Below are 13356 nucleotides of genomic sequence, written 5' to 3'. Positions count from 1 at the left end.
TGGTGAACACATTGGGTTTGGTAACTCGTTAACTTCAACAGCCTTTGTATACACAGGCAATGCCATGGCTGAGGAAGAACTGCTAAGATCAATCCCATTCACAATAGCTACAAAAACAATCAAATACCTTGGAATAAACTTAACCAAGGATGTTAAATATATCTACGATGAAAATTACAAAACCTTAAAGAAAGAAATAGAAGAGGATACCAAAAAATGGAAAATCTTCCATGCTCATGGATTGGAAGAATCAATATCATCAAAATGTCCATTCACTCAAAAGCCATTTATACATTCAATGCAATACCAATGAAGATACAGAAGACCTTCTTCTCAGATCTGGAAAAAATGATGCTGAAATTCATATGGAAACACAGGAGACCTTGAATAGCTAAAGCAATCCTGTACAACAAAAACAAAGCCGGAGGCATCTCAATACCAGTTTTCAGGACATACTACAGAGCAGTTTTAATCAAAACAGCATGGTACTGGTATAGAAACAGATGGATAGACCAATGGAACAGAATAGAAACACCAGAAATCAATCCAAACATCTACAGCCAACTTATATTTGATCAAAGATCCAAAACCAATTCCTGGAGCAAGGACAGTCTATTCAATAAATGGTGCTGGGTAAACTGGATTTCCACGTGCAGAAGCATGAAGAAAAACCCCTACCTTACACCTTACACAAAAATTCACTCAACATGGATTAAAGACTTAAATCTATGACCCGACAACATCAAATTTTTAGAGAGCATTGGAGAAACCATGCAAGATATATGCACAGGAAAAGACTTCCTGGAAAAGACCCCAGAAGCACAGGCAGTCAAAGCCAAAATTAACATTTTGGATTGCATCAAATTGAGAAGTTTCTGTACCACAGAAGAAACAGTCAGGAAAGTGAAGAGGCAACCAACAGAATGGGAAAAAATATTTTCGAACTATGCAACAAATAAAGGGTTAATAACCAGAATCTACAAAGAGATCAAGAAACTCCACAAAAACAAAACAAACAACCCACTTAAGAGATGGTCCAACGACCTCAATAGACATTTTTCAAAAGAGGAAATCCAAATGGCCAACAGGCACATGAAAAAATGTTCAAGATCACTAGCAATCAGGGAAATGCAAATCAAAAGCACAATGAGGTTTCACCTCACCCCGGTTAGAATGGCTCACATACAGAAATCTACCAACAATAGATGCTGGAGAGGAGGTGGTGAAAAAGGGACACTAACCCACTGTTGGTGGGAATGCAAACTGGTTAAACCACTATGGAAGTCAGTCTGGAGATTCCTCAGAAACCTGAATATAACCCTCCCATAAAACCCAGCCATACCACTCCTTGGAATTTACCCAAAGGAAATTAAATTGGCAAACACAAAAGCTGTCTGCACATTAATGTTTATTGCAGCTCAATTCACAATAGCTAAGACCTGGAACCAACCCAAATGCCCATCAACAGTAGACTGGATAAAGAAATTATGGGACATGTATTCTATAGAATACTATACAGCAGTCAAAAATAATTTAAACCGGTCATTTGCAAAAAAATGGAGGAATCTGGAAAACATTATGCTGAGTGAATTAAGCCAGTCTCAACGGGACAAATATCATATGTTCTCCCTGATCGGCAACAAGTAACTGAGCACCAAAGGGGAAACCTGTTGAAGTGAAATGGACACTATGAGAAACAGTGACTTGATCAGCTCTTGTCCTCACTGTTGATGTATAATGTAATACGTTATCCCTATTAGTATTTTTTTTGTTCTTGTACTATTGGTTGAACTCTGTAATTAACACACAATTATTCTTAGGTGTTTAAATTTAACTGAAAAGTGATCCCTGTTAAATATAAGAGTGGGAATAAGAAAGGGGGGAGATGTACAATTTGGGACATGCTCAATCAGACTTGCCCCAAATGGTGGAGTTAGAAATGTGCCAGGGGATTCCAATACAATCCCATCAAGGTTGCAGGTACCAATGCCATCTCACTAGTCCAAGTGATCAACTTCAGTTCACAATTGATCACACTGATAGGTCTAAGAGTCAAAGGGATCACACAAACAACACTAGTGTCTGCTAATACTAACTGATAGAATCAAAAAGGGAGAGAACGATCCAACATGGGAAGCGGGATACACAGCAGACTCATAGAATGGCAGATGGCCTAAACAGCACTCTGGCCTCAGAATCAGCCCTTAAGGCATTCGGATCTAGCTGAAGAGTCCTTGAGAGTATTTTAGGCATGGAAAGCCAAGACACTCTGGCAAAAAAAATAAATAAATAAAAATAAATGAAAGATCTCTGCAAGTGAGATCCCAGTGGAAAGAATGGGGCCATCAAAGAAGGAGATACCTTTTGCTGAAGGGAGAAGAGAACTTCCACATTGACTATGACTCTGTTGGAATAAGATTGAAGTCAGCGAACTCAAAAGGCTTCCATAGCCTTGGCAACTCATGACTAGAGCCTAGGGAGATTATTGAGGCCATAAAGAAGAGTGTCAGTTTGTTAAGTCAACAACAGGAGTCACTGTGCACTTACTCCTCATGTGGGATCTCTGTCCTTCATGTGCTGTACATTGTGATTTAATGTTATAACTAGTAGTCAAATAGTATTTTTCACTTTGTGTTTCTATGTGGGTGAAAACTGTTGAAATATTTCCTTAATATATACTAAACTGATCTTCTGTATATAAAGAGAATTGAAAATGAATCTTGATGTGAATTGAATGGGAGAGGGAGCTGGTTATAGGAGGGGTGTGAGTGGGAGGAAAGTTATGGTGGGGGGAAAGCCATTGTAATCCATAAACTGTACTTTGGAAATTTATATTTACTAAATGAAAATTAAAAAATAAAAAAAAATCATAAAATTACAAATGTAGAAGGAGATATTATAGGTGATACCACAGAAATAAAAAATCATAAAATTACTATGTATAAGTACATAGTAACAAATTTTAAAATCTCAAATAAAGCGATAAATTCCTAGTTACATATATTATAGCAATTACAAGGTTTTTTACAGGTTTTTAATTTTATTTTTTGGAAGGTAGAATGACAAAGTGAGAGACAGACAACGAAGTGATCATCAGTCTGATTGTTCTTTCTCCAAAGGACCTCAATTGCCAAGGCTGAGTTCTGCAAAAGCCATTAGCCTGGGAATCCATCTGAGTCTCCTAATGGATGGTAGGGGCCCAGCTACTTGGTCCATCATTCTCTGCCTTTTCAGGTACATAAGCAGGGAGCTGTGTTGGAAGCAGAATAATGGTGATGTAAACAGGCACTCTAGTATGAAGTGTCAGCATCACAAGCAGTAGCTTAATCTGCTGAGCCACATGATGGCCCTCATAGTTGGTTTTTTACCCAGGGGGTAACATCATTAGGTCTAAATTTTTGAAAATACAAAAGAATATCTGAAAGTCTGAACAAGGTTTCAGGAGGCAGGGTTGAAAGGAACACAGTTCAAAGATTACTGCAGTAATCCTCGGGTACATAGTAGTAACCCGAACTTGGGTAAAGACATGGGAGAAGCAGAATCAACAAAGACTAGAAATGTCACTCTCACTGAGGAAAGTACCCTGGGAATTATATTAACTCCTTGGCTGAGAGTTACCTTATACAACATTTTTATTCAATTTAAATATAAAGATATTTCTGAGATAGACAGCACTATGACATATCAGTGCTTGATGTGCAATGCAGATATTCTTAGAATTACAGCATATGTAAATATTTCTTTTATAAGTATTTTTAAAACAAATTATTTATTTGACAGGTAGAGTTACAGAGAGAGAGAGAGAGAGAGAGAGAGAGAGAGAGAAAGGTCTTCCTTCCATTGGTTTGCTCCCCAAATGGCTGCAACGGCCAGATCTGCACTGATCCTAAGCCAGGAGCCAGGTGTTTCCTCCCATTCCCCCATGCAGGCACAGGGACCCAAGCATTTGGTCCATCCTCCACTGCTATCCCAGGCCACAGCAGGGATCTGGACTGGAAGTCGAGCAACCGGGACTAGAACCCAGTGCCCATATGGGATGCCAGTGCCACAGGCAGAGGATTAAACTAGTGTGCCACAGTGCTGGCCCCATAAAAATTTCTTATATTCTTGCATTGGTCTTATGTTTACAATGAATTCCATGTTGTTCAATTAGCAATATTGAAAGTTTTAGAATAAGGCCACTCAAAATCCTCTCGTGTTGTTTCAGGTGACTGAGTGATAGCATGGCCATCTGTAAAAATTATACTAGTTGTAATTTTAAAAATACTTGTACCATATTCTTAAATGTAGAGAAGTACTAATTATTTTTATGAGGAAATCCGTAAGTACTTGTTAATAGAACCTATTGATTGTCAAGTGATGTTTAATCACACTTTCACACTAAATCCATTTGCAAGACAATTTTTTCATTTTTCCTTTTATATTTTAAATATGCATTTTTGTTGTTTTGAAAAAGAATACTTGTTTTTTTTTTCATCTACTTGAAAAGCAGAGCAAGAAAAAGAAAAGAAATAGACAAATCTTGCTGCTGTTATACTCTCTAAATTACAAGAACTGTCAGGGCTGGACAAACTACAGCCAGGAGCAAGGGCCCATGAGCTAGAAGCTCCATCTGTGACTCATGTGGGTAGGCAGAAACCCAAATGATCCATCATCTACTGCTTTTCATGGTGGGCTGGCCGAAAGTCAGATTGGAAGGCAGGTTTCCAGGACATGTGTCAGCACTCAAATACTATCATGGGAATAACAAGTGATGGCTTATTTCACTGTGCCACACCTCACCCCTACCTTACTCTCTTGCAATATATCACTTTGACTTTATAATGTGTTTGTCTAGGGAAGTCAGTTGGCCATCCTTTATAAGATACAAAATATGTTATGCAAGTCATAGAATTTTGTTATTGTAATTAAAGTGAATTTAACAAATTCATACTGCTTAATAATAATCATTTCATGGGATGTCCTGCAATGAAATTAAATATTTAACAAATAGTTTTCAGTACCCAGAGATGCTTGTCTTTATTGAAAATATCTTTAAGGGTGGGCATTTGGCTTAGTGGCTAAGACACCACTTAGTATTCTTGTATCCCATATTGGAGCACCTGGGTTCAAGTCCTGGGTCCACTTCTGTTTTCTGTTTCCTGAATGACAGATTGTGGTCCAAGTACTTGGATCCCTGCCACTGCTGTGGAGAACTCAGATTGAGCTCTTGGGTTCTGACATTGGCCTAGTTCATAACCGGATGTTGCAGGCATTTGAGTAGTGCACAAGTGGGTGGATGATATATCTTGGTCTCTCTTTCTCTGCCTTACGAATAGAAAATGAATTTAAAAAATATTAAACTTGGTTTATTTCTATCAAACACAATGAGTAACTTTCTTTTTCCTTTTGCTTTGACAGAAAGCTTAATGTAAATTTGATTATATATTGAGTTAGTATGAGCGGCATGATTTTCTTTGTCCCTTAATATTATTCATTCTGTTTCCAATTTAATCCCCATGTATAATATATAAGTTACATAGAAACTATCACTAGGAAAAAAATCAAATTACAATTTGCATTACAAACACAGATATTCTATATAAGAGAATATTTTACCCATTTTAATTTTTAGCTTTACCCTACCCATTTTAAATTTTATTTTCACGTTTTTAATTTTTCATTTTATTTAAGCATTTTAATTTTTGTCTGTTCTTCCCTGAATCTTTACTCAGAAACAAGTGCTGGACCCTAAGTTGTGGATACTTTAGTCTGAACCATAAGTTATTTCTCTCCACATGAATTCCCCATAATGTATACAGTGTATAAAATGAAATGCGGACATTAAAAATCAACTACGGGAAACAATCAATTTTGTTCAATCACTTATCACCTGCCAGTGAAGTGTACTATAGAGGGGATTATGATGAACTTGGACACCGACTGAGGTTTAGGCTTTGCTTCTGCTGCTCTGAAAGGCGGCCTGGGTGCCTCTCCCTCTCAGGGGAGGAGGGCCTGCGGGAGCTGGGCACCCAGTGTTTCTGGTCACAGGAGGGCGGCCTCGGCCACTGTTCCTGAGCAGCGGAGCTGCTGCCCTCAGACGTCCTCACTCACGCTGGCAGCCTTATCCTTGTCAGGAAGAGGTACCTGGGCTGTGATTTTATCCCATTCGCCATCTCTCATCCAGCGGAGGAGCTCAAGAGACATGCACCCCCTTCAATGGGGAGGTAAGACCTCCTTCACGGCTGATCCTTCTAGTGGCTTTTCCCAGCATGGGAAGCCCTGGCCTCAACGTCCCAGCACACAGGCTTCCTGTTCCCACAGAATTAACTCACAGCTCAAAATAGAATGTTTTGGCAGCTCCTCCTTTCAACTCTTTCACAAGTCAGAAAGATAAGTTTTCATCTGGAATCATTAAATTTAGAGAAAATATCTAATGTGGGACAGCAAGATAAGAAAAAATCAATTAGGGAACTGTTTAAAAAACTGTCCAGTAAGAAAGGTAGGAGGTAGGAAAGAGACATTTCACTACAAAACTTGATATTGAAGACCTACAAATTAGATAAATGTAGTTTGAAAATGTTTCCTGTCACCATTTAGAAAACAGCAAGCCTATTGAGAATAAACACAATGACAGGAACTTTCTTTGAAAAACAGTAAAGATGAAATGAAACAGATGAATTAAGATTTGTTTAAAATATCCTCTGAAGTGCTTTATAGGTCTCTGTGAAGAAATGGAGTTGAAATGTTTTTAGTGCAATTTTGAATGTTGGCATTCTGGGTAAAAAGATACTACAACATTTTCTTGCCAAATATACATCTTTTTGAAAGACCAACCTGCTTTGATAATTAATTAGAAAATTCATTAGAGTTCTCTCAAAGAATAGAAAATACACTAACATTTCATAATGCAATATTTAATCATAATGGTAGAAATAATGTTATAACTAATTTCTATTCAGATAAATGACTATCAAAATGTATGCTAGAATGTCATTTTATGTACTTAAAGACATATAAAGAGGTATTTACAAAAATTTCAATTAAATATGAATTTAATAAATTAGTAATTTTATAAATTGTAATATAAATGCTTTGCTTTGAGTTATTCTTAAGGATTGATGTTTTATGATTATAAAGGCACACAGTATTTCTGCTTTATTTTTATTGAGACACTATATAAGACACTGATATTTCTTAAGTTTATTTGGTGTGAACATTAGATTCAGCTGGGAATTTCATTAAAATTTTAATAATTTTTTAAAAAATGAAGTCACATTTAATAATGACATCAGATCTGTATATAAATTTAACAAATGAATAATTACAAAGTAACAAAAGAAGAGCATAGTTTGTTTCCCATTATAATTCCCAGTATTTTCACCCTGTCGTAACTGTAAATTCAATTCTTCAGTCCCCTCTGCTCACTCTGCTGTGGCATGACACAACTCTGTCATCATGAGACTGAGCTGGCTCATTCTCATTTCTAGCATAGCTCCTCCTGTCAGCTATGTCATCCCACTACAAGATGGAAACCAGCATGAGAGGGATGGTGGTCTAAACTAATATCTAAAGATAGTTCTGAACCCATGGTCTCCTGAGTCCATAACCTCTGTAAGTATGGACTGAGCATGAGAATATCTTATTTTTAAAATTGTCTCTGACCAAGTTAGCTGAATGGTGACTTCTCACTCTATCACTAAGGAAGTGATGTCACATTTACTTCCTTACCTGATCCCTCTCCTCCAATAGGAAAATTCCAAAATCATTCTCCATTGATTTCCCAGAAAAATTAGCAGGGAGTTGGATTGGAAGTGGAGCAGCTAGGACTTGAAATGCTACCCATAAGGGATGCCAGCACTGCAGGCTGGGACTTTAACCCACTGTGCAATAGCGCTGGCCCCTAATGGTTACTTTTGACTTTCCTATTTTCCATTAAAATGGTTACATCAGTCTACACAAAAGCAGAATATTAAAACAATAACTTTCTGGAAATTTATGCTCATTAAATAAAAAAAAGTTCATGGAAAATAAACTTTATCTCTTAAAAAAAAAGATAACTTTCTGCCACTACCTGTATTATAGATAAACATGTAGCTAAAAATTCTTTTAAAATTATGTATAAAATGCAAAACCTAAACCACATCCCCATGAATCATTCATTCATAAATTGATTTAATTTAAAATTTTAAACTATAGTTTAAAACTAGTTTTATAGTTTTAAACTATAGTTAAACTATAGTTTCTTTCTCATGCTAATAGTTCCTACTTAATAATTGACTCATATAGACTCATTTCATTTACTCTACAGCTGGATTTATTTTAATTGCAGAATTGTGAGAATGTAGCAAGTTAGTATGTAGGTAGCAAGTAGGTAATCACTTTGGAAATCTTCAAAATGAACCCCGATAAAATGAAAACCTATTAACCATATGAACAAAATACAATTGTCTAAGAATCTGGACTTCAATAAGGCCATCAGATATCCAGAGTAGTGACTTCATTCAAAAGATTTGGAAGCAGATAAAAAAGTTAGAATTGTGAAATTGGAGATTATGTGGTGATCTTCTGAATTATTTGGATCAACATGAAGCTAAAACAATATTGGAAGAGAATCCTTAGGATTGTGGTGAGCCCTAATCCATTCTAACTGGTGTCCATATAAGAAGAGACACACAAAAAAGACCCCAGAGGTGTGTGTAGGCAGAGGTACAACCAGGCTGGGATATAGGAAGAAAGCTACTATTCTGGACTGAATGTGTCCCCCTAAAAGTTGCATGTTGAAACCTAACCCCTAATGTGACAGCATTAGGAGATGGGTCCTAATTGTGCCAAAGGGTGGTGCCCTTGTGCATGAGATTAGTGCCCTGGTGAAAGGGACCCAGAGAGCTCTATCATGGTCTTTCTGGCATATAAGACACAGGAGAAGGCAGGTGTCTGAAACAGCATAGAGGTCACCACCTGACCACAGTGCAGTCATGCTGGTATTCTTGGTCTTGGACACCCCATCTCCAGAACTGTGGGAAATGTACTTCTGCTGTTTATAAAAGCCTGGTCTGTGCTACTTTGTTGTATCAGTGCCATACCAAGACAGTGGTCATCTGCAAGTCAAGGAGAGAGGACTTAGATGACACCAGTCCAGTCTGACCATGTCACATTCAACATACCTGTTCTTGTCTGGTCTCAGGACCCATCAAAGTTGTGCCTGGTTCATACTTGGAGGGGAGAAGAAACCAAACCTGAAGACACCTTGTTCTTGAGTTTTCAGCTTCCAGGACTGTGAAGAACGAGTCCCTTTTGTTTAAGCCACCAGACTGTGGTATTTCGTTATGTTAAATGAAATGAAAATCAGATCTTTCTTTCTCACTAGACTCTGAAGGAATGGTTCAATGATCATTCAACCTCATGGCTCCTGGCATGTTCTAGGCATTTGGTGGATGTTTATTCAGTAAGTGGATGTGCAAGTGATTGAGTTGCTTGGAGAGGGCCCTCAAGATCATCTGGTTCAATTTAAGTCACCTATTTCCCAGACTCATGCCCTTTCTGCCACTCAGATGGAGGCCTTGCACGTTCTCTGCAAGTTCAGATGTTCTCATGTGTTGTTTACAGTGCCATTAAATAATTTAAACAGGTGAGTCTCTGCCACTAAACTTTTCTAACAGTTTGTTCTTGCTTGACCTCCACTCCCATTTCCAGAAAAAAGCCACAGAATATTAAAGCCAAAAGGAATTTTTGTGGTTACACAGCTGAATCCCTTAACTGATACTTTTCTCCTTCCTAAATATAATCTCAGAATATTGGAGAAAATTTTGAAAATACAAGGAAATAATTATTCTTACCAACTATTGGTATTTTGCATATTTGTTACCTCCATGTTTTTCTCTATATGGTGGTTACTATAGTATGTGAACAGATTATTTTTTAAAAACAAAGAATCATTGATTGATTTGCAAGGCAGAGTTACAGAGAGAGAGAGAGAGGGAGGGAGAGAACATCTTCCATTTGCTGGTTCACTTTCCAAATGGCTGTAATGGCTGGAACTGGGCCAATCTGAAACCAGGAGCCAGGAGCTGCTCCCGGGTCTCCCATATGGGTGCATGGCCCCAAAGTCTTGGGTCATCTTCTACTTCTTTCCCTGGCTTCAGCAGAGAGCTGGATCAGAAGTAGGGCAGATGGAACTTGAACGGTGCCCATATGGATGAAGGCACTGCAGAAGGCGGTTTTAACACCATATACTACATAGAGTATATTCATTCCTACAGTAATCTATATATAATCTAATATATATAGTAATATATATATATAACTAATATACTCTATATTGCTAATATACTATGTATAGTAATATACTATATAATTATATAGTATATTAGTATATAGTTATATATATTACATATTATATACTACATATTATATATTACATATTACTATACTATGTATAGTAATATACTATATATTATTATAGTATATAATTATATATAGTATATTAATATATAGCTATATATGTTACATATTATAGTAATCACCATATAGAGAAAAACATGCAGGTAACAAATATGCCAAAATACCAATAGTTGGTAAGAATAATTATTTCCAGAGCTGGCCCATGAACAGATTTCTTTTGTTTCCCCACTTCATGAGTATGTTGCTGTCATTTCATACAATTAAAAATTTTTAGTTTCTTAATTTATTTTCATTTTTTTGAAAGAGAGATATAGAGATAGATCCTCCATCTGCTTGTTCCTTCCCCAAATGCTTGCAATAGCCAGAGCTGAGCCCAGCAAAAAAGAGCAACCCAAAACTCAATCACCATCTACTATCTGGGTGTCAGGGACTCAAGTATTTAAGGTATCATCTGCTTCTTCCTTGGGAGTACATTAGCAGGAAGTTATATTAGAAGTAGAAGAGTTGAGACTCGAGCTGACACTCCAATTTGGGATGCAGGTATCTAGTGGTGACTTAACTGCTGCACCAAATGCCCACCTCCATAGCATTTTTAGTGATTGCATAACACTCCTTCCAAGTATATGCGTTCCATCTTCTTTGTGTTCTCCTTTGAATATTTAGATTGTTTTATTTTGAGGCACAATATTCATGAATATCTGTGTTCTTATAAATAAATGTTTTCCATTTTCTTGGGAGAGAGCTCCCAAAGTAGAATTACCAATCAAAGAACAGTTTTGTGGGGCCAGCATTGTGGTATAGTGGGCTAAGCAGCCACCTGGGATATCAAAATTCCACATGGGTGCCAGTTTTAGTCTGAGCTGCTCCACTTACAATCCAGTTTGCTGCTAATGTGCCTGGGAAAGCAGTGGATGAAACTCAGGTCTTCTGGCTTCATCCTGGATCAGCTCTGGTTTTTATGGCCATTTGGGAAGTGAAACAGCAGATGGATGATCTCTCTCTATTTCTCTCTCACACTCTGCCTTTCAAAGAAACAAAAAAATAAATAAAAATAAATAAATAAAAAGGGGTACAGTTTTGTGTTTCTTGAAACTATTATCAAATTGCTTTCAAAAGAGCTGTCTTAATTAAATTGCTCTGTTTCTCTCTATTTTATTTCAGAAATGGAAGCCCAGAGAGATCAAATGAAATATCCTAAGTTATAAAGGTAATAATGACACATCTAGAGTTAAAACCCATCTAGGTCCAACATCCTTATTCTATTGTTTTTTTATGCGGCCATAGGTGACTCTAATTTCCTGGGCATGCCTGAGAAGGAATCTGCACAATCCTAGAGTATTACATCTCCTAATCCTCAAACACTCATGGGCTGCTTTTATGAATTTTTTCTACTTCTATTATTATATACTTCATACTTTTTATCTAAATTCATTTTACAAAACACCATCACTGTATGCAGTATTATATCTGAAATGAGTTTGAAGTATGCTTAGGTTTATTTCTAACATGCAATTAAAATAAACATGTAACTATTAAAGTGAAAAAAAGCTAAGTTATATTCCACAGAAAATACATTTTAGGAAACATGGATATGTAGTATAAGCATGGGCTTTATATCCAGATACGTGTGAGGTCAACTATTGGCTCTGTGGCTTAGCTATGTTGTCTTGGACACATCACTTAGCCTCCTTGATCTTTGATTCCCCGATGTCTAATCTGAGGGCAGTAATGTCTCCCTCACAGGACTTTTGGAGCTCCAGTGGCTACTTAATGCCCAGGCAGGCAACGCGTACATGATGCTTCCTTTGTGGCTATTACTAGGACTGCTGCTTATTCCCAAGAAAAAGTCCATACTGGACTCTCAGGCTGGTGGCTTTCTGCTGACATGTGTATGTGAAGAAGTTACTTCCACTCCTTAGGAATTGCAGTATGGCTGTCTGTATTTTGATTTCCCCCTTCCACTACATGTGCACTCTGTGATTTTTGGAATAATTGCTTACCTTCTCTGTGCCTCATTTACCGAATTTGTATTCTTTAAATTTACACATGAACATGATACGTATTTATAAAGAACAATGTGATGTTTGATGTATACACACACACACACACACACACACACACACACACATATAGTCATCTTCAAATTGCAGAATGCATGTCCATCTCCTCAAACCATTATCATTTCTTTCTGATAGCTCTTTTTTTTAAAAAAAAATTATTTATTTCTTTGAAAGGCAGAGGAAGAGAGAGAGAGAAAGAGAGAGGTTTTGCTATCTACTGGTTCACTCCCCAAATGGCCACAATGACTGGAGCTGTGCTGATACAAAGCCAGGAGCCAGAAGCTTCTTTTAAGTCTCCCATGTGGGTGCATGGGCCCGAGCACTTGGGCCATCTTCCACTGCTTTCTCAGGCTATAGCAGAGAGCTGGATCAGAAGGGGAGCAGCTGGGTCTCCGACTGGAACCCATATGGGATGCTGAAATTGCAGGCAGCGGCTTTTCCCATGTACGTCACAGTGCCAGACCCTCTGATAGTTCTTTTGAAATATATAGTCCATCATCCTTGCACCTTACTATACAGTAGGACATATGAATTTATTTCCCAAAATTATAACTTTGTCCTAATTTGTAAAATGTGGCCAATAATAGTATGGTGGACACAATGGTTAAGCATAGCAGTTAAGATACCACTTAGGGGGCTGGTGCTGTGGTGTAGCGGGTAAAGCTGCTGCCTGCAGGGCTGGCATCCCATATAGGCACTGGTTCAACATGCTCCAAACTCATCTCGCACCTCCCTGCCACAGCCCTGCCATTTCTCCAAAGAGCTCTGATCCCTTTCATGGGAGGAGAGTACTGACAAGCCCAGGGTACTAGATATGCCCTTGCTAGCAGGTGACATTGGTCCTGGACCCTCTAGTGGACAGACCTGTGAAATAATATGTGAGGACACACATATTCCGAAAAAAAAAATTCAT

The sequence above is a fragment of the Oryctolagus cuniculus genome, chromosome 2 (genome assembly GCF_051225735.1).
Source record: "Oryctolagus cuniculus isolate XC-2025 breed Fujian yellow rabbit chromosome 2, ASM5122573v1, whole genome shotgun sequence".
Lineage (NCBI taxonomy): Eukaryota > Metazoa > Chordata > Mammalia > Lagomorpha > Leporidae > Oryctolagus > Oryctolagus cuniculus.
This window is presented reverse-complemented; position numbering follows the sequence as displayed.